Below are 18,637 nucleotides of genomic sequence, written 5' to 3'. Positions count from 1 at the left end.
AAATGAAGCTGATGTACAGAGAACATATGCACACGTCTCAGTATAACTATCCAAGAAACCTACTATTGTTCTGCACATATACAACATCTGACAAACAAAATACTTTACATAGACTTGCAGTTAGCATAAATTATGTTAAAGTCATCCTCAAGCAAACGTCTTGCTCCAATACATAATATACCCTCAACCCCCCTTTAAAAGGGTCGTCTATTCGATAACAATCTTATCAATCGTACTTTTATTTTTCATCTAAAAGTAGCTTATACATGCATGGGATATCATGTCCAGAATGAAGAATTTTAAAAACATCCACAACCATTGAAAGTACTCGTTGTAGAAATTCGGAATGGACAGAACTTAAGCTTCCCTTTCTGGCTATACTTTATTAACTGAGTGCCTTTCTTCAAAGCAATGAGCGCCTTCAAAAGAGGTGAAAAAAATTAAATACAAAAATAGTTAAAAGAATGAGATATCCACTGCATTAATAAAAGTGTGACTTTCAGAAATCACTTGTTTTAACAACACTAGATCAGTGAAACAGTAAGCTGTAAGCCAAATTAATAGTGGGACATCAAATACACACAAAATATTCCCAAGGGATACAGTCATTAATCACATTATACGTAGGCCTCTATTAATAATTTCTTTTGTTGTCATTTCCAAATGGTAGTTCTCTCAAATTATTTTTCCATTGCATTTATGTGTGGGCCGTTAACCTTTTTGGTCTAATTATAAATCTAAGAAGGTTTTCGTACTTCCATTTTTCATCTTTGGTTCCATAGTCACAGCTGTAATTCTTTATCCCCATTAATTGTAGTTATTAGCTGCATCATAGTCAATGTTGCATTACATTTAGGAAAGTAAAATTCCATTGTACATATCTTTGGCCTAAATATACAATCCTTTTATCTTGGTTCCTGTTCTTCCTTTAACCATAACAATATCACTGTAGATGAGTTAAATTCGGGGAAATTCTATACATTCTAATGACTTTTAAGAAAAAATGCATCTGCATACTCTATGCAGACTTAAATTTGAGTAATCTTCACATTGTAAGCATGAAGATCTAAGAGGTATTATGTGAAAATATATTCCAAAACTCAATCCTTTCTAGAAAAATTTACTTTGCAGCCAGGGTTTCATTCAACCTGCCTTGCCTTGATTGCCTGAGGAAAGAAACTATCCAATATTTTCATATCCTCTTACCTTCTGCATTTTCGTTTTCAATATCCTTTTGTTTTGGCTTGTGCGTATTAAACAAGTATTATCTAGAAATTTGATCCTGGGTGTGTCGTGCTATTCATTTAAAATCCCTTTGACCACATATTTATACAAGCCCAACATACACCATCAAAATCTTCCATTATGAGCGCAATTTGATGCTAATAAAAACTACAACATGAAAGACATTCGATCTAGAGTACTATTTTCCCAATCACTAATTGACATCCCTACAACAAAAACACCTAAAAAACTAAAACAAGAAGTTATGAAATTCATTTATGTTTCACTACACCTTTGTTACTTGATACTATAAATTAGGGAAGAGAACCACTCCCTTGTGAAGTTTAAACAAAGGATTGGATGAAAAAGATTTCAGAGCTTATATTCATTTGTGCATCATACACTTTAAATAGTACAAGTTGTATAACAATCCGCACAAGTTGCAGGATTTCAAAAAGTGAAGTTTAAATGATTTCAAAATATAATTCAAATATTTGAATGTTTCAAAGTTTCCCAGATGACGTTACTCCTCTGTTTTTTCAAGATAGTTGCTTGATACTCCTACTTCTCACTTGCACTATCAGTGGTAGCTTCAAACACGGAAGATTCAAAAGTTCCAATACGCCCCCTCAACCAAAAGGGTAGCTCCTGCACATGAAGGTTACTCCTCAATAAATGAAAACAAGTAGTAGCCAATGGTTTTGTAAGTAGATCTGCTATATGATCTCGTGTAGATAAAAAAGACACTTTCAGCTTATTCTGTAGATCTTGATCACGAACATAGTAAAAATCAATAATATGTTTTGTGCGTGCATGGAAAACGGGATTTGAAGACAAATATGTCGCCTCAATATTGTCACACCATATAGTCGGGCACTTAGGCAATGGAAAGAATATAGTTGATAATAATGACCGAAGCCATTGAATTTCTGCTGTTGTGTTGGATAATGACTTATACTCCCACTCAGTACTACTCCGAGCCACCATTTGCTGCTGTTTGCAGCTCCAAGAAATGAGGTTTTTTCCATGAAACACACCATAAGCCCCAACACTACCACAATCATCGTTATCCCCTGCCCAATCAGCATCGCTATAGCCATGAAGAGAGTGATTAGATTAACTTGTAATCTGCAATCCAAATGAAATGGTGTCTTTGAGGTAGCGAAGGATCCTTTTTGCGGCTTGCCAATGTGGAACTCGAGGTTGATACATATACTTACTTACACGATGGACACTAAAGGCTATGTCCGGCCGCGTGAAACTGAGATAGTGGAGAGCACTAACCGTGCTCCTGTATAAATACGGATCTTCGAATGCACAACCCTCATATTTGGAAAGATTGCAAGTTGTAGACATTGGTGTTGCACATGGTTTACTCTTATCGAGCTTTACTTTGCATAAAAGATCAGCTATATATTTTTGTTAAGTGAGAATAAGATCATCACCATCTTGAATGGTTTCCACCCCAAGAAAAAATGATAAGATGCTGAGATCCTTAACTGGAAAATGAAGGGATAGCTGGGTAATAAGTCTAGTAATAAGACTTGAATCCGAACCAGTAACGATAATATCATCAACATATATCAAAACAAGTATGTGCTTCTCACCATCCCAAAGAGTGTACAACGAGGTATCAGCCTTTGATCACTGAAAACCATAAGCTTTTAATTTTTCAGTGAGAGGAAAAAACCAAGCTCTAGGAGCTTGACTAAGACGATATAAGCTATTTTTTAGCCGATACACATGATCCAGAAAATCTGGATGAATGAAACCTTGTTGTTGTTGCATATATACTTCCTCCTTAAGAATGCCGTCAAGGAAGGCATTTTGAATGTCCAGCTGACGAATAGGCTACTGATGAGTTACAGCAAGTGAAAGCACGAGTTGAACCGTACTTGGCTTTATGACGGGACTAAATGTATTTGTAAAATCAAGGCCTTCTTGTTGATGATAGCCCTTGGCTACTAGCCGGGCTTTGTATCTTTCGATGCTTCCATCCGCATGTTGTTTAATACGGTATACCCATTTACTGCCAACAAGATTATAAGAGCTTTTTGCAGGAACAAGATTCCACGTACTGTTTGAGAGTAAGGCATTGAACTTTGTATTCATTGCTTCCTTCTAGACAGTAGCTTTTGAAGCCTCCGTGAAGCAAGTGGGCTCGGTTATGGAGTTAGACTCAGTAAGAAGTGCTTTCGGCGGAGGATACCGTATCATTGCTACGAAGGGAGTCTTTGGTTTCAATGAATTTGTTTGGGATCTAGTGAGCATGCGCCATGGTGGAGAGGGAGGTGTTGTATGTATGGGAGGATCGATAGGTGGCTGGTATAGAACATCTTGTGAGTCCGAAGTAGTATGCAGAGCTGGAGCTGGCACGTCGTGTGATTGATCTCGGTTTGTGCTGAAAGGAGTATGTGGGTGAGGATCACAATCTTGTGGTGTGGTGTCACAATCACATAGAATTTCACTTGCAGAAAACGAAAGTGTATGTGGTTGTGTGGATCGTAAAGTGATGGGTAAGGAGGTGGTATGTTGAGCAAGGGATGTGTTGTGTTACAAGGCTAATAAGGAAAATAGGATTCATCGAATATAACATGACGAGAAACAAAAGTGTTTCTTGTGGATAAATCTAGACATCTGTAGCCTTGATGTGAGAGACTATAGCCAATAAAAATACATGTTTTGGAGAGGAAGTCAATTTTATGTTTGTTAAAAGGTCGTAAATTAGGCCAACATGTACATCTAAAAGTACGCATGAAAGTATAATCAATTTTTTATTGTAAGTTTTTTTGAAAGGAGATTGATGTTGTAAAATTTTTGTGGGCAGTCGATTAATTATATAAGTTGCAGTCTGAAAGGCATCTTCCCAATAAGGTTTAGGTAGATTGGAATGAGCTAGCAAAGCGAGACCCATTTCAACTATCTGACGATGACGTCTTTCGATGAGCCCATTTGTTCATGCGTATAAGGACATGCTAGGCGATGTTGAATGCCACAAGTTTTAAAATAATTGTGCAAGAGTCTATATTCACCACCCCAATCGGTTTGGATGGCTTAAATGTTTTTGTCAAAATGGCGTTCAACATATGTTTGGAATTGCAAAAAAAATTTTTCAACATCGGATTTATTTTTTAGAGGAAAAAGTCAAATAAATCTAGTGTGATCATCCAAAAAAAAAAAATCATAATATCGAGATCCATGAATGGAAATGACAGAACTGGGCCCCCATACATCAAAATAAATCAGCTCTATTGGTTGACTTGCACGATGAAGAGAGGCTGAAAAAAGTAAATTATGGCTCTTGGCTAACTCACAATCAGAACAAACAGATTGTCTATTATTCAAACCAACAGGAAGATTATTGGATTTTAAAATGTGATTAACAATACGAAAAGAGGCATGTCCTAAATGACGATGCCAACTGGAAAAGTTAACTCGGACACCAACGAAAGCAGAAGGGATAGCTTGCTGAAGAGGCTTGGAGAAGTAATATAGTCCATCTTTACTATTGCCTTTATGCAGGATGTTCCCCAAGTAATCCTTTATCAGAAAAAAGTGTTATGGAACTCAAAATAAATAGTTATCCTGAGTAAATTTTTGGACAGATATAAGATTTTTTGGTAATTTGGGGAACAATAAGAATTTGATCTAGAACAAAAGATTTAGAATGTGAAGGTAAAATAGTGGTGCCAGTGTGAGTTATATGCAAAGCTGAACCATCACCAACTTGGATTTGATCAGTACCCACATACTCTTCATCACAAATGTTGAGATTGTTAGTCAAGGGATGAGTTGCTCCAGTATCAGCATGCCATTCTTGATCACTAGACGTCTGGGTCTGAGTAGTGGAGAGATTGACTTGAGCGTTTTGGCAAGGAAGGGGTGTTAAAAAATTTGGATAAAATCTTTTGAAGCATCACGAGGCTGTATGGCCGGGCTTCTCACATAATTGGCACCAGAGATTGTTGGGATTGTAGGAAAAGAAATTTCCATTAGTTGAACTTCGAAAAGAAGTATTGCCACACCCCCTGCCTTGTTGATTTCCACGTCCTTGATAGAAGGAAAGGTTTTGCTGCTTAGTGGCAACATTAGCTGAAGGGGAAGTGGAAGAAAAGGATTGAGAGTGATGCTGAATTCATGCTTCACAAGTAAGTAACATTGAGAAGACCTCCTCGAGAGTGAGGGAAGTAGCACGAGCACCAATAGTGGTGACTAGGGAATCATATTTGGGCCCCAATCCTGCAAGAAGATATGTGATGATATCATCACAATTCAAGGGCTGACCAGCAAAGGCAAGGTCATCGGTGAGCTTTTTAATGTGCATAAAATATTCAGTAGTTGTCTGAGTGGTCTTCGAGCAGAGGATAGTTGAGAGCGCACATGGATCGCTTGAGCCTGAGACTGGGAAGCCAAAGCCGATGTGAGAGTCATCCAAAGCTCATGGGAGGTGGTACAATGGGCAACTTGTGCTAGCACTTCGTCAGTGAGCGAAGAAGTGAGATAGCTGAGGATTAAATTATCTTGAGTTTCCCAGACATCAAACAAGGGGTTGGTAGAAGTGGTGCCATCGGTAGCAGTGAGCTGTATGGGTGGAGGTGTGAGGGTTCCATCAACATAGGCATAAACTTTTTGGCCTTTTAGATAAGGAAGCATAGTTGCCTTCCATGTAAGAAAGTTGTGTGGGAGGCATTGTGAAAGAGGAGCGTGAGTGACGTTGGTCAATTGGCTCTTATACCATGTAAAGTTTAAACAAAGGATTGGATGAAAAGGATTTCAGAGCTTATATTCATCTGTGCATCGTACACTTTAAATAGTACAAGTTGTATAACAATCCGCACAAGTTGCGGGATTTCAAAAAGTGAAGTTTAAATGATTTCAAAATACAGTTCAAATATTTGAATGTTTCAAAGTTGCCCAGATCACGTTGCTCCTTTGTCTTTGCAAGATATTCGGCTAATAGTATCCGTTGTTGCTTGATACTCCTGCTTTTCATTTGCACTATCAGCGAAAGCTTCAAACACGAAAGATTCAAAAGTTCCAACATCCCTCAAAATTCTCTAAACCAAACAGAAGACTTGAGAAAAAGATACAAATAATAAGGGGTGAGTGAAGGAAAACTAACTTGCTCATTGTCTCGCTTATGTTTCCCATGGCTAGCAGGATATGCCATTCCATGTGAAAAGACTGTTAGGAAGGCAACGAGGACGAAGCTCAAGCGATAATAGCATCAGGCAATAATGCGACGACGACTTGCCAGCCCTAGTCTTCATAGATGCATATGCTTTCTTCTCCTGATTTGGCCTCTCATCAAAATTACCCACACCCTCAAAATCAGATTGCGAAATGAGGAGCAAATGGAAAAAAGAAATGACCAGTAGAGATTCAAATCTCAAAGATCACTGACTGATTCAAACGGAACATCTTGTCGATCTGTCAAAAAATGGATGACCATTGCATGATTTTATTAGGAGATAGGTGTATGATCTTCAAGAGATTGAACGGTTTAGGTCATGTGAAAGGAACATGAACCCAATGCAATCGGGGGAGAGAGGGAGGGAGAGAGAGAAAGAAAAGGCAAAATGAGATGGAAGTAAGTGGTCATATTGATGAAGCCATGATGGTGGTCTATAGCTCAAAAGAACCTGGGTCGAGACATTGACGCGCTTCTTTATTTGCTACCATGTCACTAACTTATCAAATTTCCTCTCTTCTTAAAAGAAATCTTGTTAAATATTTGTATATATTAAGGGGAAAAAAAGTTCTCCTCCCAAAATTCTTATCTTATTTCATCATATTTATTTTTCGAACATCATTTAATATAAATACTTTCAAATTAATCATTAAAACTTTCTCAAACTTTCAAACAAAAAATTAAAAAACAAATTTAAATTTTTTCAAATCTCCAAACAAAAATAATATTTTAATTTTATAATAATTTTTATTCAATTTTTTTCTCTTTCCTTCCCAAAATTTCATAAAACATTAATTCAAACTATCTCACTACTAAACACAAACTATTTTACTGTTATTAAAAAAATTTTCTTCTCATTTCACTCCCCCAACTTGTCCTAAATATGAATAATATTGCATGTATTGAGTATCTATAGTTTACTTTATTTTATTAGGTTTTTTTTTTTCCAATTCGAATTTCTAAATTTTCATCATTGTAATAGTTGACACATGAGCATAAGATTATATGTATAAAATTGTAGGTCCAGATAATACTATATTAATAATAGATTAAAAATAATATTAGTTAATTCTTTAATGTGTCCATGAACTCATTTGTAATTAGTTATTATTATTTTTATTTTATACTTGTTTAGTTTGTAAAAAATCAAATGATCATTCGATGTCAAGAAGATGAAGAAGCTAGGAGGAGATGATGTCGAGGAGGGGATACTTGGTCTCAAGAATAGGAAGTTATTTATATCATTATTGGAAAACTATTTTTTTCAAGATTTTTTTTTTTTAAAAAAAGGCAATGATATACTTATAGTTTTTTACAATTATTTTACAGTCAATCAATGCAAATATGTCACTTTATTATAAATAAATTCCAATTTTAACAAACTAATCTTCATCTAATATAAAGTCATAAAATAACCATAAGCTGATATTTTCCTTTTAAAAAATCATTATTGAAATGATGAGTAATGAGAAATTCACTACCCCTCACCCACCCTCACCATCTACGCATAGAAGGTCTTCAGGGCAAACCCACCCTGTGCCTTCAAATCCACAACATCGTTGCCCCTATCAATCCGTTGCATGCTGATTCTGTAGCCAAACGAAGAGCATTTGAAGCACCCCTACAATCGCCGTACAGACCATTCAACATCATGGTTGGAAGGTAGCAGCTCTTGCAAATGCACTGACACCCACGGCTCCGTAACCCAGGTCTCTTGAACGCGTGCTTGGTAAATACCTTCGACCCAACTCTTCCAAGACTGCCCACATTTCCATACACTCACCTCAGCTTGTCTAGCCAGAGATTCCCCTGCCCCCCTGACCCAAAGTCTGCTCAGTAGCCATTAGGGTTTTGAGATTTTTGAAATCTCAAAACAATGTAGAAATTGGAGTGTTATACACCACAGTTCATTACAATTCATACATGCCGACACAAATGAAACTCACCATTCCAAATTGTTGCAATCAATGCACCTCAATTCGGAGATCTAACCATAAATGTTAACTTACGCACTACACGGATATGTTGGATGTCTATGCTTTGATGTTGCATAATGAAATTGTTGATATGCTGCGATGTCTATGGTTTGATGTTGCATAAGGAAATTGTTGAAAATGTTTTCTTGTCTAATTAATTCATAGAAATGTTTTTTAGGGAAGTAGAAAGATGTGAATATCCATCCTCATTGTTTTTGCTGAGATTTTGAGAATATGGATAGAGAACCTTTCTCTTATTAGAGTCTACCTCCAAAATGTACATTCATAATTTCAAATTAGAGAGCCCACAATGTCTTGAAAAGGAGCTAGAAACAAGTAAGAATATTGATTAGAGAGCCCGTAAAACTTTTTGTTAACCAGCCTAAAATCCAAAACTGTACAAGAATATTGATTAGAGAGCCCCTAAAACTATATAAAGACATAGTTAGAAAATAAAAGGGGGTGTACCACAAATACACCTAATGACAGAAATAAAAGAGTAAATAACTGGGTTGACAAAAGATTTGTCTTCCTGCACGTACTCAGAAATCACAAAAGACTAAACTTCTTGCTTCCTATCCACAAAAGATTTGTCTTCTTGCACATACTCATAAACACAGAGGATTTCCATCACACACTTGAAAACAAATAATTGGGTTGATTTAGCCCTAACCACAGCGAATCACTTTTATTACAACCAACATAAATCTTTAGCAAATAAACCTCCAGGAAAAACAAAATGTAAAGTCGTTTAAATCAACTTCAATCCAAACATCTTTTAAACAGAAAAAAAAAAAAATCTCTCCAAAGTACAAATTCATCTAATCATTTGCCAAGTTTTGGATAAAGAAAAAACACATCTCACGAAGATTTTTATCTATACAACTTTTCAAGTCTACATTCCCACTTTCACATACACCAATGTAAACTACATTACAAAAATTTTTATCCATAAAACTTCTCTACCTGCTTTCAGAAAACCCAAAACCAATCTCATTAGAAATAGGCTTCTTAAATGTAGCTGCACTTCATTTACTGTATTCTTGTTGATTGAAACTAGTTCCCTGCACATTGCTTTTGTTAGGTCCTTCATCACTGCAAAAATTTCCCACAAAATGGACAAGTTAGATTCCATCAATCAATTCAATCTATGTCGGGGATTCAAAAATAACCTACCACTCCATATTTCAACATCTTCAAAAGTCTTCTGATAAACTGGAGTAGTAGACCAGACAAAGAAACGACCAGGATGCAACACATGATTTAGCTCCAAAAGAAGTTTACCACCTGTGTATTGTAATTAAGTTAACTTACAAAGGACTATATCAAGTGGATCCCCCTATAGAGTATCAAAGTAGGTGGTTTCAAGACCCCAAAACATAAAAGTATAATTTAACAAGATTTCAAGTTTAAAGCGTGAAAAAATACAAAAACACCATTAACAAAAATCCCAACCTTGAGTTGAGCTCATTTGATCACCACTATCAAATTAAAACATTGGAATACCTTCTATGTGCCATGGAACTCTACATTGTGCACAATGGACAATATCAAAAACACGGCCGGGAAATGGAAGTTGCTTTGTGCCCATCATAGTGGACATAGCAGGAATTCCCCTTTCAAGTGCAAATTGCACTTGGGCTTCATGCTCATCCTTTGGAGCAAATGACATAGTGAGTACATCTCTTTCAAAGAGATAGCCTCCAAAGCACACGGGAGCGTTTCCCCAAGCCAACATTAGGCACAGACTGCATAAAGCATGATAATTAAAACATGAAAAATACACCTATGTGCAAGAAGACAAATCTTTTGTGGATAAGAAATCACAAAAATTGAAGCTAGAGAGACAGAGTGGATGCCATCCACTCGTAGACTGTATTGAACAAGAACAACCATTAGGTAATCTATTATTCTCAGAGTCTTGGAAACTCCAGTTATTCATTTCCCTACATATGCACCACATCAAAAAACACTGGATCATCTTCCACAAGGTCATTCCACATAACATATGAAGTATAAAATATGTTAAGACTCATGTATTAGTTTTTCATGTTGACTAGCTTCAGTAATAGATTGACAATTGCAAATTATGCCTAACTAAGTCCCGAAAGGATTTCAATGAAACCTTCATTATGTTTGCCCCCTCAGATTATTGGGAAAAGTGTCATTACTTAGTAGGCAACAACTCCTTTCACATAGAGCATTTGATTAGTAGGCATCCTTCGAGTCCTTTTTTTTACTCCTTATTATATTTATATGTACTTTTGAATTAGTTTATATTAAACTTAATACACTTGGGTCTTTTATATTAAACTCCTTTCACATAGAGCATTTGATTAGTAGGCATCCTTCGAGTCCTTTTTTTACTCCTTATTATATTTATACGTACTTTTGAATTAGTTTATATTAAACTTAATACACTTGGGTCTTTTATGTTCTAATAGCAGTACTACTTACTCTCTTATCGATCACTGTGTGCATCACAACATATATGAACTATTTTTACTACACACCCATTACTTGTATTAGTTCTTTATAATACATTTTCTAATTTCGGTACTACTTGCTATGTTGTTTTACATGTATGAACTTTTTTTTTTTTTTTTTGGCATGCATACTTGAATGTGGCTGCTTAAACTTATCTCTAGTGAAACAGAGGGGATGTAATGTGACTGGTCTTAGAAAATGTTGGTTGAAAACCCTTTTTTTTCATTAGAATGTATGACTGTTGACTTGATTTTACCAGTTCTGGATACCCTCTCTATTGGTTAAATCAAATGGCTTTCTATTTATAGCCAAGTGCAGCACCTAAGTCAAAATTTGTTGTGATGAATTACAGAATTTGATTTGATTTGGCAATGCTATAGGTAAATCCCATAGCCTATTGAGCCACATTTCAAGTTGTTTTTCCATATCTAGCACATAAAAAATGTATAGGCAGTTAGAAATCGTGGTCGTTTGCAAAATCATGGATCTATGTGAGATTTTTGGCAGTTTAAGGGGCAGTTGATTGGTAGCTTGATTTTTGCATTTGCTAGTGCCTTTTTGTAGTTGATAAAGACGATTTGTATTTGGCAATTTTTTTAATACATTAAATTAGTTAAAGGGTTTTCTTTTTGGAGGACAGTTCATAACTTTGCCCCGGTTAAATTTTATACATTAGAATGAGAGAGAGAGAGAGAGAGAGAGAGAGAGAATTTTATGCATTACTTAAAAACTACCAAAATATGATGGTCCTAATTAGTTAGCTTCCCTGTCAAGTTTATCCTATTTACTCATAATCTTTTTTCATGGCCCATGTACTTGGTTGTCGGTTTGAGTTTCATTTACTCAATACTGTTTTTTACTTATTTTAGTTTGATTAAGGAAGATGTACGTAATTAATGCAATGCTTTAGTACCCAACTTATTATGATGTAGGATACAATACTGAGGTTAATGTATAAATTTAGTACCCAACTTATTAAGATGTTTAATACATTGTTGTAAGTAATATTTCTGTTTTTCATGTCTACCCTACCAAAAGAACTGTTCTACTTGACATGAGGTTATAATTTTGGGGCGATGGCATGGAGGAGGTATTCATTGACATGCTTTACCAGGACACCATTCACGGTTGATTAAGGACTGGCAAGATCACGAGTAGAGAGCATAGCGCTTATGCTAAGCGGCTCACTGCTGTTCGGGTAAGGGTGTTTGATGTGAGCCAGATTCGAGACAAAATCTAGAGGTTGAAGGCCCAACAATGTCTGTTTTCCAATCTAATGAGGCAAATTGGGGTAAGTTGGGATCCCAACACGAAGACGATAGTGGGGAGTGGCAAGGCCTGGGAAAATGCTATCAGGGTAAGGCAATTAACTTGTGCCCTTATTATCTAATTTTTCCCGTGCCTAACTTTATTACTGACATGTGTATATTATGAAAATTTTAGGTAAAAAATAAATGGGGGAGGTTTTGGACATTTGGCCTACCAAAGTATGAGGAGTTGTACACCATATTCGGTGCTTCAGTTGCATGCAAGACCTTGCAACACGCCTCAACACAACTGCCCCTAGATAGTGATGAGGAGCGGCGGCTTGATTCGGAGATGCAAGCTCGGCGCTCTCGCATTGAGGTTGATGACATTGATGTTTTGATGGGAATTGGTGCACATTCATCACGTAAGCGTAAAGAGAAAATGAGCCCACTCGATCAAGAAATCTCTACGTTCCTGGATGAGGGTTTTTTTTTTTTTACTAAAGAGTTGGGGCCACATGTCCAAAAGTGACCATTCCCTAATTTTATTCATAAACCCTCACTTATGGCGGAGGAAAACCGTGGTTATAATAACACAATTGGAGGGTTACAAGATAGGAATAAAAGAACACCCAAAACCCTAGTGTCAAAAACAACCTTACACCCTAAAACCAAAATCCAACAAGATCAGCAATATAAGAAAAAACAACAAAAAACAAAATTAAGCAAATCTAACATGAGGATGACCCATTTTGTCCATCTTTAACATTCATTTTAGTAAATGTAGAAGTAAAGAGAAATCCTCCCATACAATACTATTACCGTCTGAACCCATTCGAGCTAAAAAGTCTGCAGGAGCATTGCCTTGTCTATACACATGAGAAATAGAGTAGTTCAATGTACCAAGAATGTCAAGACTTTCATCCCAAAAATCTTCAAAATACCATAGACCACAATGAGATTTCAGCACCCACTAGAAAACAATCATAGAATCAAGCTCAATATCAACATTAACTAGATTCAGGTTTTTCATAGTCCATAATCCAAAAAGGAGCCCCATCCTTTCGGCAAAGTTACTTGATTTGAGGCCAATATGTTTTGCAAAACATCTAATCAACTTCCCACTATGATCTTTGATTACCCCTCTAGCACCCAAAGGCTCGGATTGCCTAACAAACTGCCATTCACATTTAGCTTCACACGATCTTGAATAGGTGTTAGCCACTGGACAATGCACATAGGTTTTGTTTTCGATGGCTTAATAGGAATATTGAGGCGTTGCAAAATAACCTCATTATCATGAGATATTGGGAACGTACCTGCTTTCAATTTTTCATCCACTCGTCTGATCCAATATAAAATCTCCCACCAAACTGCACTAATTGAGCTATAGAGACCTTCCATACGGCATTTACATCTTCTAAGCCAGACTCGCCAAGTGATAATCATAGGAATAAATCCCAAAAGTTGGCCAAATTGAGAATGCTTAGAAGCCTTACCGAACCACATGGAAATAGTGTTATGCCAATCTTGCCTAGGAACATAATTAAAACCAACAAGCACAACAGCTTCCTTCCATATCTCTCGCGCAAAATCCCTGCCTGCCAAAACATGGTTTTGATCTTCATAGCCGCCATTAACACAACAATCACACATGGAGGCAATGGAAATGCCCACCTTTCTCAATTGATCATCAACACTTAACGAAAAATTAAAAGACTTCCAATAATAACAAAAATATTATGAGGCAAAATATAATTCCAAACCCAGCGCGACCATTGTACCTTGGGAGATTGAACTCTCAGAATGTCCCATGCATTGTGAGCAGAGAATTTACCATCATAATTACTTGTCCACACTAAAATGTCTTCCCCTGCTTTAGAATTACAAAGCGTATGGAGAATAACAACATAATGTCTCTCCCCAATCAATCTTTGAATTAAAGAGACATATCACCCAGACTCCACTCTACAATCCTTCACTCTAAGATTCAGATAATCAGAAATGGAAACTATTTCACAAAGCGGGCCTCCTTAAGCCAATTGTCCCTCCAAAAGGAAATTTTGCCATCCTTTAGTTTCCATTTAGAGTTTTTTAGAACCTCCCATATGCAAGACATAATACTTTTCCAAAATCTACTTCCTTTTGCCTGGTTGACAAGAGAAATATGATTATCTTTTATGTATTTGCCTCGAAAGAAATCCGATCACAAGGAGTTCTCCTTAATGTGTTTCCAATCAAACTTCATATGAAGAGATTTTTAAACCTCTTTGAGGTCCTTTATACCTAACCATCTCTCTTGACAAGGCTTGCTAATATTCTGCCAAGAACACCAATATTTCTTTGGTTTGCCCTCCCTAGCACCCCAGAAGAAGTTCGACATACATTTTTGAATCATGGTTAGAACTGACGAAGGAGCATGAATAATAGAGAGAGTGTGAATGGGAATACTTGCAAGAATATGCTTAATAAGTAATAGCCAATACCCATTAGATAGAAACTTATTTTGCCAACCCCTTGCTCGGCGTTGAATCCTGCTCACTAGATCATCAAGATGAATAGTCTTAAGTCTTCCAGATATAATAGGAATGCCAAGATACTTGAATGGTAAAGTACCCTCAACAAAACCGGTAATGCTAAGAGTAGATCTTCTCCCATGCAGAGTTATCCTCTTGGAAAAAATAATAGAAGATTTAGCTTTACTCAAAATTTGGCCTGACCAATCTTCATAGAGCTCTAAAATCTTAGAGATCGACTTCATAGATGCTTTATTCCCATTTGCAAAAATTACAATGTCATCGGCATACCTTGAGGGTGATAGAAAGGCTATCTTGCCATCCAGAAAGGCTTTCTTAATCATGCCTGAAAGAATCTCCTCCACCATAATAAATAGATGTGGCGAGATTGGATCACCTTGGTGTAAGCCTCGACCAGCTGGGTAAAAACCTTTTGAAACTCCATTCATCACTACATAGAACAACGGAGAACGAACACATTGATTTATAAGACCACATGCCATTTCCGAGAAACCCAAGTGTTTAAGAAGATGTAAAAGAAAATCTATGTTGATCATAAGCTTTGGCAATATAAATTTTCAAAACGACATTGCCCCCCGATGAGTCTTATTAATATTGTGAGTCATTTCTTGAGTCAAACTTATGTTATCAAAAATACTTCTTTCAGGAATAAATGCACCTTGCTCTGGAGAGATAAACTTGGAGAGAAAAGGCGAAAGGTGTCTAACCAGAAGTTTGGAACAAACCTTATATATCACGGTGCACAAACTAATAGGTCTGAACTTATCAAAACACTTTGGATGATCTACCTTTGGAATAAGAACCAAAGATGTAGCCAAATAGTATCTTGGGAGAGAGGTACCTTTAAAGAAATCTTGAATCGCATCAACAACATCTTTACCAACAATATCCCAGCAGGAATGGAAAAAACCCGAGCCAAATCGATCAAGACCTGGACTACTATCAATCGGGATAGAGAAAATAGTCTCTTTTATTTCTTGGATCGAAGGGAGCTTACAAAAATCAATATTGTTAGCTTCAGAGAACATCAGGCTTACCAAATGAGACAAATCCGGGAGATGACCACCTTGTTTAAAAGCAAGAAAATCTGCAAAATAATTCACAACCTCATTGTGAATGTCTTCTGGAGAAATAAGCCAACGACCATCCCGGAGCGACATCTCATGCACCATAGTGTTGTTCTAACTCTTCGAGGCTCAGGAGAATTGAATATTAGGATCACCATTCGACAACCAGTTTTGTTTGCATTGTTGAGCTAACCTAGTGGATTCCTTTTGTTGCCATAAATTTAACTCTAACCGAGAAATCAATAAATCACTTTCATCACCTTCTACGTACCCATGTCATAAGGCTTCCTCTAGATTTTCAATACGAGCCTCTAGTAAATTGATGTTAAGGTCCGTTCGCCCAAAGGATGTTTTATTCCATGCACTCAAACAACCCTTAGTCTTTTTAAGCTTCCGAACCAGTCTAAACAACCCCTTATCATTAATATCATCATCTTCCCAAGCTTTTTTGACACAATCAAAAAACGTTTCATGTGAAGTCCACATTTGTTGGAATTTAAAATAGGGGAACCCATATCGGGCTATCACCTTTTCCATCCAGATTATCATTGGAGCATGATCAGAGTTGGTCCGAGGTAAATATTGCATGTACGCACTAGGAAATTTCACAATAGCTGCTTTCAATAATGATCTGTCTAAATGAGCCTAGCTACATGACAATCCAGAATGACCATTACACCACGAAAGAGAATTTTCAGAGGACCCCATTTCTGATAATCCCACTGAATCAATGAAAGAATTGAACTCTTCCATAGCTAAAGGCGATCTATGTCGACCTCCTCGATGTTCAGAATCCACCCGAATAATGTTCAAATCCCCAGAAATGAGCCAAGAAGACCCACTCGGAATATTAGTTGCTAAAGTAAACCAAAGTTCTCTACGATCTATATGCGTACATTGAGCATATACAAACGAAACGCAAATCAATTTCCTAGCTTCTGAATATTCCACTGAAATGTGTTGAGAGCCCTAGTGAAGAACTTTGACATTTGAGGCCTCCTTCCGTAGAACCCATAATTTTCCACTCTCAGTTTCATTGGAAATACCATTCAAAAAACGGAGAGACCGTTGAAGATTTCACATTCTACTATCAGACAAGAAAGGCTCAGTAATAGCAATAATACCAGGTTTAAATTTCGGACTTACTTACGAAGCCTCATCTTAGAGGTGCCAAGACCTCTTAAATTCCAATACAAAATGGAGCCTAACATTGATTAAATTTGGGGGGCTACTTTGGGACCTGGTAGAACTCCTCAATTGTGTAACTTTCCCACTCTTGATTTGCTTCTCATTATCAGAGGCATAATTTTTTCCTTTTGCTATGTGTACTATTTTATCATCCATATCATTTTCAAAGCCATCACATATATGGATATCATTCTCTAGCCCATCTCTAGAACAAGACCCCTCTACAATGATGTCTTCAACTAGTTGCATAGAGTCACCCTCAGCCTTGGATAGAATTTCCATAAACCCCCTTGCCTTATTACTTTCAAATGAAGAAATCTCCATAAAAGAAACAAGGAATGACGTCAAAACATGATCAACAGAGAGAGAAACATCTACCTCATCAATATTCTTAGACACTGTCAAACTTGTAGAGACCTGCTGCACATCAAGCTTTTGGTTGTCGTTCATCATCTCGGGTACTTATTGATTAATAAAGTCATGGATGCCATTGTTATCAGTCAGTGGATTCACCACTGTGTCTCCAGAAAACTTCATTCCAATGTTGATTTGCCTCACACAAAGCTTCATTAGAATTAATTTTTGGGGACACATTCATTTGGCCATTAGTACTTTGATCACCATTCTAAAAAATCATATCAGCAGTAATCGATTTAGGGGGAAGGTCTGGTAGTGAAATCCACACCGGCACAACTGAAGATTCTTTGACATCATTATAATCCAAGGACTAGGGAACATATGGAACATGACTCCATTAACATCAAGTGTTTCCTTGGAAAAAGCTTTCTTAAATTCCACTTCGTTTGAAAATTGCAGGAAAACCGATCTGGGCTTGGCCATAGCCGAAACCACTGGTTGGGATTCTAAAAAGGTGCGTATCACTGATCGAATGATGTCTAAGGAAAGGCGCTGGCATAGGAACTTGAGAACTAAGGAAAAAGCAAATGGAGAAGCTGATCTCACAAGCTTCTCCTTCGTGAAATTGATGAAAACTTCACCATCCAGAATTTGGGGCAGCCACAGAGGAATCACAACCTTAGGTAAAGGTTGTGGAGTTTGGGCCACCATGTCGGTAAAGGACCGATGGAAGGATGATGCTGAAGAGCCAAGGGGGGCCTCGGTGGCAGGCATATTGCACAAGAGAACCAGAACCCTAGTGGAGCAGGTTTTTAGAATGGGGGCAAAAGCGTCAACAAATATCCATACTAAACGCATGCAGATTGCACAACGTAAACGGTATGAGGATGGGGAAGCTATGCGTTCAGTGAAGCGCAGTAAAGGATCACAACCTAGTGAGGGCAGCGATGGAGGTTACAATCTGATTAGTCATTGTATGACATTGCTAACAAGATTTCCCTGAGACTGGAGGGCCCACAATGGTATCGTGCAATAAAGGAGTTATGTGACCTTATATGCTGTAATGCTTCTTGTCGTTGGATCCCGTCGGGAGGGAACTTTTGGGCCCGAAATTGTTATGAGCATGCATAATAATTGCCTTATCATCTATTTATTTCTGCTTCTGCTACTTGTAGTTTCGTGACTGCTACTTTATTTCCGTGTTTAATACTTTATCTTTGTGACTGCTACTTTATTTATTTCATGAGACTATTATGTATTGGTTTAACGAGTTTATGTTATTGGTAATTGTGTTTTTCCATGATCATTGGGATGTGGTATTAGGTGCGATATTTATTACTAATTTTATTTTCTTACTAAGTAT

The 18,637-nt window shown here is 37.0% G+C and overlaps 1 long non-coding RNA gene across 1 annotated transcript; it reads left to right on the top strand.

Annotated features, from left to right (window-relative positions):
- The first annotated feature begins 7,932 nt into the window (after nucleotides 1-7,932).
- Nucleotides 7,933-12,625, top strand: LOC108982431. Its single transcript, XR_001994701.2, has 3 exons — nucleotides 7,933-8,144; nucleotides 11,917-12,235; nucleotides 12,322-12,625. It is a non-coding gene; the product is annotated as an uncharacterized LOC108982431 (long non-coding RNA).
- The last annotated feature ends 6,012 nt before the right edge of the window (nucleotides 12,626-18,637 follow it).

The sequence above is a fragment of the Juglans regia genome, chromosome 7 (assembly GCF_001411555.2).
Source record: "Juglans regia cultivar Chandler chromosome 7, Walnut 2.0, whole genome shotgun sequence".
Taxonomy (NCBI): Eukaryota; Viridiplantae; Streptophyta; class Magnoliopsida; order Fagales; family Juglandaceae; genus Juglans; species Juglans regia.
The sequence above is the reverse complement of the archived record's forward strand: the minus strand, read 5'-3'. Positions and strand labels throughout refer to the sequence as shown.